Source organism: Carassius carassius, chromosome 33, assembly GCF_963082965.1.
Source record: "Carassius carassius chromosome 33, fCarCar2.1, whole genome shotgun sequence".
NCBI classification, from domain to species: Eukaryota; Metazoa; Chordata; class Actinopteri; order Cypriniformes; family Cyprinidae; genus Carassius; species Carassius carassius.
This window is the reverse complement of record NC_081787.1, coordinates 16,769,369-16,777,011: the sequence shown is the minus strand read 5'-3', so window position 1 is coordinate 16,777,011 and position 7,643 is coordinate 16,769,369.

The window sequence follows — 7,643 nt, the reverse complement described above, 5'->3', positions numbered from 1 at the left end:
CAGAGCGCTTGACATCAAAACGTCCTGCATTGTTATTCATGCCGGCGCTAATGATGTTTGAATTCGCCAGTCGGAGATCACTAAAAATAACATTAAAGAGGTGTGTGAACTTGCAAGCACGATGTCAGACACTGTAATATGTGGTGCCCACAGAATAACATAGGTTTCATAGACAATTGGACGAGCTTTTGGGGCAGACCTGACCTGTTGAAAAGAGATGGTCTTCATCCCTCCTGGGGTGGCACCACTCTTCTCTCTAGAAATATGGCAAATAGTCTTAGTGTTTATAATTGACTAACTGGGGCCCAGGTCAGGAAGCAGACAGACTGGCTAAACCGACCGTCTGCTAGCTGCCTCACGTCACGGGGGTCAGCTAATTCTCAGCACATAGAGACTCTTTCACCTAGATATCACACTATAGAAACGTCCAAACCAAGTTAAGATTAACAATTTAATTGAGGTTCTACAAATAAAAAACAGATGCAATACGGATAAACAAATGATAAAGCTTGGCTTATTAAATATCAGATCCCCTTCTACGAAAACACTTTTTGTAAATAATATGATCACTGATCATAATATAGATGTGCTGTGTTTGACAGAAACCTGGCTAAAACCTGATGATTACATTATTTTAAACGAGTCCACCCCCGAAGATTACTGTTATAAACATGAGCCGCGTCTAAAAGGCAAAGGGGGAAGTGTTGCTTCAATTTATGACAACGTTTTCAGGATTTCTCAGAAGGCAGGGTTCAAGTATAACTCGTTTGAAGTAATGGTGCTTCATATAACATTATCCAGAGAAACAAATGTTAATGATAAATCCCCTTTTATGTTTGTACTGGCTACTGTATACAGGCCACCAGGGCACCATACAGACTTTATTAAAGAGTTTGGTGATTTTACATCCGAGTTAGTTCTGGCTGCAGATAAAGTTTTAATAGTTGGTGATTTTAATATCCATGTTGATAATGAAAAAGATGCATTGGGATCAGCATTTATAGACATTCTGAACTCTATTGGGGTTAGACAACACGTTTCAGGACCTACTCATTGTCGAAATCATACTCTAGATTTAATACTGTCACATGGACTTGATGTTGATAGTGTTGAAATTATGCAGCCAAGTGATGATATCTCAGATCATTATTTAGTTTTGTGCAAACTTCATATAGCCAAAATTGTAAATTCTACTTCTTGTTACAAGTATGGAAGAACCATCACTTCTACCACAAAAGATGTATCCAAATTCCTTAGCATATCCAAAACCTCAGAACAACTTGATGATGTAACAGAAACTATGGACTCTCTCTTTTCTAGCACTTTAAATACAGTTGCTCCTTTACGCTTAAGGAAGGTTAAGGAAAACAGTTTGACACCATGGTATAATGAGCATACTCGCACCCTAAAGAGAGCAGCCCGAAAAATGGAGCGCAGCTGGAGGAAAACAAAACTAGAGGTATTTCGTATTGCTTGGCGGGAAAGTAACCTATCCTACAGAAAAGCATTAAAAACTGCTAGATCCGATTCCTTTTCTTCTCTTTTAGAAGAAAACAAACATAACCCCAGGTATTTATTAAATACAGTGGCTAAATTAACGAAAAATAAAGCCTCAACACAGTTGACATTTCCCAACACCACTTGTGACTTTATGAACTACTTTACTTCTAAAATCGATACTATTAGAGATAAAATTGCAACCAGTCAGCCGTCAGCTACAGTATCGCATCAGACAGTGCACTATAGACCCCCTGAGGAACAGCTCCACTCATTCTCTACTATAGGAGAGGAAGAATTGTATAAACTTGTTAAATCATCTAAACCAACAACATGTATGTTAGACCCTATACCATCTAAGCTCCTTAAAGAGGTACTTCCAGAAGTCATAGATCCTCTTCTGACTATTATTAATTCCTCATTGTCATTAGGATATGTCCCCAAAACCTTCAAACTGGCTGTTATTAAGCCTCTCATCAAAAAAACACAACATGACCCCAAAGAACTAGTTAATTATAGACCAATCTCGAATCTCCCTTTTCTGTCCAAGATGAAAAGGTACAAAACTAGAAAAGGTGGTATCCTTACAATTATATTCCTTCTTAGAGAAAAATGGTATATGTGAGGATTTCCAGTCAGGATTTAGACCGTATCATAGTACTGAGACTGCTCTCCTTAGAGTTACAAATGATCTGCTCTTATCATCTGATCGTGGGTGTATCTCTCTATTAGTTTTATTGGATCTTAGTGCTGCGTTTGACACAATTGACCACAACATTCTTTTGCATAGACTTGAACACTTTGTTGGCATTAATGGAAGTGCATTAGCATGGTTTTAATTGTACTTGTATGACCGCCATCAGTTCGTAGCAGTGAATGAAGATGTATCATATCGATCACAAGTGCAGAATGGAGTACCTCAAGGCTCAGTACTAGGGGCGCTACTCTTCACGCTTTATATGTTACCCTTGGGAGATATCACCAGGAAACATGGTGTTAGCTTTCACTGTTATGCTGATGATACTCAGCTCTATATTTCTTCGCGGCCCGGTGAAACACACCAATTTGAAAAACTAATGGAATGCATAGTCGATATAAAAAACTGGATGACGAGTAATTTCTTACTGCTAAATTCTGAAAAAACAGAGGTGTTAATTATAGGACCTAAAAACTCTGCTTGTAATAACCTAGAACACTGTTTAAGACTTGATGGTTGCTCTGTCAATTCTTTGTCATCAGTTAGGAACCTAGGTGTGCTATTCGATCGCAATCTTTCCTTAGAAAGCCACATTTCTAGCATTTGTAAAACTGCATTTTTCCATCTCAAAAATATATCTAAATTATGGCCTATGCTCTCAATGTCAAATGCAGAAATGTTAATCCATGCATTTATGACCTCAAGGTTAGATTATTGTAATGCTTTATTGGGTGGTTGTTCTGCATGCTTAGTAAACAAACTACAGCTAATCCAAAATGCAGCAGCAAGAGTTTTTACTAGAACCAGGAAGTATGACCATTTTAGCCCGTTCCTGTCAACACTGCACTGGCTCCCTATCAAACATCGTATAGATTTTAAAATATTGCTTATTACTTATAAAGCCCTTAATGGATTAGCACCTCAGTATTTGAATGAGGTCCTTTTACATTATAATCCTCTACGTCCGCTACTTTCTCAAAACTCAGGCAATTTGATAATACCTAGAATATCAAAATCAACTGCGGGCAGCAGATCCTTTTCCTATTTGGCGCCTAAACTCTGGAATAACCTACCTAACATTGTTCGGGAGGCAGACACACTCTTGCAGTTTAAATCTAGATTAAAGACCCATCTCTTTAACCTGGCTTACACATAACATACTAATATGCTTTTAATATCCAAATCAGTTAAATGATTTTTAGGCTGCATTAATTAGGTAAACCGGAACCGGGAACACTTCCCATAAAACCCTATGTACCTGCTACATCATTAGAAGAATGGCATCTACGCTAATATTTGTCTGTTTCTCTCTTATTCTGAGGTCACCGTAGCCACCAGATCATGTCTGTATCCAGATCAGAGGGTCACTGCAGTGACCCGGATCCAGTACGTATCCAGACCAGATGCTGGATCAGCACCTAGAAAGGACCTCTACTGCCCTGAAAGACAGCCGAGACCAGAACAACTAGAGCCCCAGATACAGATCCCCTGTAAAAACCTTGTCTCAGAGGACCACCAGGACAAGACCACAGGAAACATGATTCTTCTACACAATCTGACTTTGCTGCCACCTGGAATTGAACTACTGGTTTCGTCTGGTCAGAGGAGAACTGGCCCCCCAACTGAGCCTGGTTTCTCCCAGGGTTTTTTTTTCTCCATTCAGTCACCGATGGAGTTTCGGTTCCTTGCCGCTGTCGCCTCTGGCTTGCTTAGTTGGGGTCACTTCATCTATCATCATTCATCTTCATCTACAGCGATATCGTTGACTTGATTGCAAATAAATGCACTGACACTATTTAACTGAACAGAGGTGACATCACTGAATTCAATGATGAACTGCCTTTAACTATCATTTTGCATTATTGACACACTGTTTTCCTAATGAATGTTGTTCAGTTGCTTTGATGCAATGTATTTTGTTTAAAGCGCTATATAAATAAAGGTGACTTGACTTGACTTGACAGCACCACAAATACTTTTCAGGTAAAACAACCTACCGATGGCTTACTTATAGTCATCTTTGCATATTAAACTAGGATATTAGGAAGTATTTTAACATTTAGCAGTAATAAATATTTCAAAAACAGCTGTTGTAATGCAAGAATATTTCTTTTTGTTCTCAAATCGTACATAAAATGTGCACCTTACTTTGAATGTTTGTCTGGCATGGAAAATGTAATTAACAAACCATGTTTGTGCCAACTTGAGCAGGCAATACGTTGTTTACCTAAACCACTATCTGAGCAGAGAAAACAAATATTTTTAGTTGAGAGAGGCGCTGAAAGTCCCATGGGGGCAGACTGGAGCTGAATTCTCTCCAGCATCATACCTCTGCCCCTGCCTCTGCTCGAGAGTGTTGGCAAACGCAGTCACCCAAGAAGGCGGGATACTTTTCCGTGTGGATGACAGGAGAATGTGCATTACCCAACAGTGACTGTCACGCAGCCAAAAGACGAAGCCAGGATGGGGCAAATCAGACACATTCGTGCAAGCAAACGCCCAACGTGCAATTGTGTCCATCGTTCCCAGCTTTTCCTATTTGCTGGCTGAGTCTAATTCAGTGTCATGTTCTGGGGAAGCCCAGATTGTGAACTAGCTCCTTCCCAGTGTGTTATTTATTGGGTGGGCAGTGAGTTGCTGTCTCCTTATTTACACCAGATTCTTTCTCCAGATGTTTTTTTGGGAAGAAATCCCCCACCCCTCCCAATGCCTCCCTCCCACCGCCCTCCACCTCTCTGTGTCCAGATGGAAATGATTTTTTTTCTTGTAAGGCTTTCTAATCCCTTTCTTTCCTGGGCTATTTTCCACCGCATTGTGATAGGAAACGTATGAAGAGCCGAAGAGAAAAGTGAATGGTTAAGGCCAAGTCTTGTCATCGGGAAACAATCCCTACCTCTGGTTGTTAAATAAAACTTACATGCATCTTTTTTTTTTATACTTGGTGTGTGACCCAGCGAAAGCTGCTCGGCCTGGTATAAATGTATAATGAGCTTTTGTGCTTGATGGTTCTCCCTCACTTTCACATTAGTTCCTCTCAGCCAGTGTTGTGGAGAGCTCAGCACGGGGAAATGGACTGTGAGAACGCTAACCAGATGGCTTAGATCCCAAAACCTCAGGGGAGCGAGGCATAGTTCGGGACTAAGCTAAATCAGTGTACCTAGACTTGAACAGCAGATACACGTAATAAGGAATCTGTCTGAGCAAAATAATAAGGGATTGTAGTGGTTTAAGAGAATATATTTGGATTAAACAAATTGAGTTCAAGTTCTCTGTGAAATGCAGTAACTCAGTTTTCTTAGACAACGAATTTTCAAACTTTCTGATGATACCTTTTGTGAGGTACCCCTTTCTACAATATAAAAGCATTTATAAAGATCCTTTTTATATTGTTAAAAATGCAGATTTTTATAAATGTGTAAAAAAATTCTGTTTACTTTTTACATTAATTTTACTAATTTTCTTTTAATTATTTAATTATTTTCCATGATTTCAATAATGAACATCAATAATGTAAATTCTTTGAATTTTAACGATTTTATTATTTTACACAATAAAAATGTTATATTATATTAATATTATATTATATTAATGTTATTACTATTATAAAATAGTTATTGGTTTGTATATATAACTTAAAATATATTTATGTATTTGTATATATGAATTTAAGTTATAAATAACTTTTCTACAGTCTATCTAGCACCTCTTTGTGGACCTCTTGAAAACCCGTTTTAATCCATGATCTTCACAAACAGGTTTTGCTTGACTATGCTCAGATTTGGAGAAAACCAGGTTGATAAAAATAGCAAAACAGAAAGAACATTGGTATACAATCAAAATAATCCAAATACATTTCTTCTTCTTCTTCAGTGGTGGTTAATTTACGGTGTTTTGACTCTAGGGCAGTATAAAAAGTGAGATTATCTGTTTCCATTACCTAATATGCTTATTCTTTTGGTTGCCCACTTTGCATTTTGTGCCACTTTTGATAAATATGTTAACACCCTGCACATCTAAAATGAAAACGGTGGGTTTTGTTTGATGGAAACATCAATCAAACTCCCAAAATCATAGTCTTTTTGAAATCTGTGAGATATTCTTTTTGTCTTTCTTCAAGAGAAGTCAATTGGCACTAAAACTTTCCAATTTTATACCGCAGATAAAAGATCATTTACTTCTCCTGAAATCAAATAGGACATTTCTCTGGTGAGCTGTAAGGAGCATTGTTCTAAAAGGATAAGGCACAGATTTGTCTGTAGCTCTCCGGTGAGGTCCGTGGGAGTGGGAGGAAGAGGGATGGGGTGGGGGGCAGATTGATGAAGAGCTGAAGTGGGTCCCTGGGTGACACACGCTCCACTCCACAATATTAAAAACTCCCACACGTTTTTGGGGAGGCAAAATTGCCCTTGCTGGAACGCTGGTGTATTTTTTCTCAGTAATGAGCAGCATTTGTTTTATCTTGATAGATGTGATGTTGAAGAGAATTCATATCATCACAAAACTCAGAAACTGCCTTCCATTTATGCCTGGGTGCCCCATTGATCGCTGCTGAAGGACATCTTGAGAATAACACAAGGGACACCTTCAAGAGAATGTTTCAAAGCCAAATGCCACACAATGAGGATGTTGCGTGTTTTTTGGGGGCGACTAAGAACATTTTTAGAGTTTAGTCTTGTAACCTGTTACTTTTGCCAGTGCTTTCTCGTTGGCATCTTACACAGCCAGCTTTTTGGGTTCCAGTGGTCTTCTGTGCAAGGAAAGGCAGGTGCTACTGATTATTAAGCTTAGTGCTTAATGTCTTCCATGTTGAGCTTATTAATCTAAACAGTGCGGCCCAGCTGCTGTGGATCAGCCCTTCCTGAGCAGTGGCAGTGGTGGTGGTGGTCTCGCATATGAACAGCTGCTATATGTGGCTGTGGAAAAGCTAACTGGCTTGTGTCATTTTCTATACAGTACTTAATTCTGACCACTCCTGGGGAGTAGGTTTTCACAGAGGCCTTCATTGAGACCACTTCCAACTGTAAAGACCCACGCGAATATGCCGTTCTTCCCTGAGATCTCGCCAAAACAAATAAACCACAGAACCACTGATTTACATAGCTGTGACTCCCGCTACCAACCACCTCAAACTGCTTTGGACTGTAGAGCTGAGCTGGACCATTTAAAGTCTTATCATAAATGTGTTCATGTATAACAGGGAGAAGATTAATCAGAAATGACTTGTTTATGGAGTGTATGACAATGTGTTGATCTTCAACACAGACATTACATGTGGCAAACATCAGCGCTGCATTTCTCTGACAAGAGGACTGTGTTGGAAAGATCATATTATTTATGAGATTGGACTGTAATTATTGTTTGGCTGCTCTTGTGGCTTATCTGATTTTAATTATCAAATAAAAACATTGATTCATTTGGAATATTTTTAAATTCAAGCGGGGATGGGTTT